Here is a 541-nt window from a genome sequence, read left to right as displayed (position 1 = left end):
TATATATATATATGACATGCTTTAATAAAAAAACCTAAAGGAATTTACACCACATTCAATTGCATACACATTAAGCGTTCAATAAACAAGCACACACAAATGTATTGAATTCAAATGAAATTAAATATATTTTATATATTTAAACTTTTTAATAAATACATTTAAACAAAGCAATGTAAACATTTATATCAATATTTACATGGATATCCTTTGTTTTTAATCACCAGATGAAGTCTTTTAGGCATACTTTCAACCAACTTTGAACACTAATCTTTATTAGCTTCCAGACACCAAACTCGTCTGATTTCATCCTTCAAGGATTCTGTAGATGTACATTTGGTTCTATCAAGATTATCTTTTATGTATTTCCACAAATTTTTAATCAGATTAACATCCAGACTATTTCCACGCCAAGGAAGAACTTCAATTTTGTTGTCTACAAACCAAGCCTTTGATATTTTAGAGGTGTGACAAGTGGCATTATCTTGCTGAAATATTGAACAGTGAAGCTTTTTCAAAGAACATTTTGCGTTTTGTGACA

This window comes from Hydra vulgaris, chromosome 01 (assembly GCF_038396675.1).
Source record: "Hydra vulgaris chromosome 01, alternate assembly HydraT2T_AEP".
Taxonomy (NCBI): domain Eukaryota; kingdom Metazoa; phylum Cnidaria; class Hydrozoa; order Anthoathecata; family Hydridae; genus Hydra; species Hydra vulgaris.
This window is presented reverse-complemented; position numbering follows the sequence as displayed.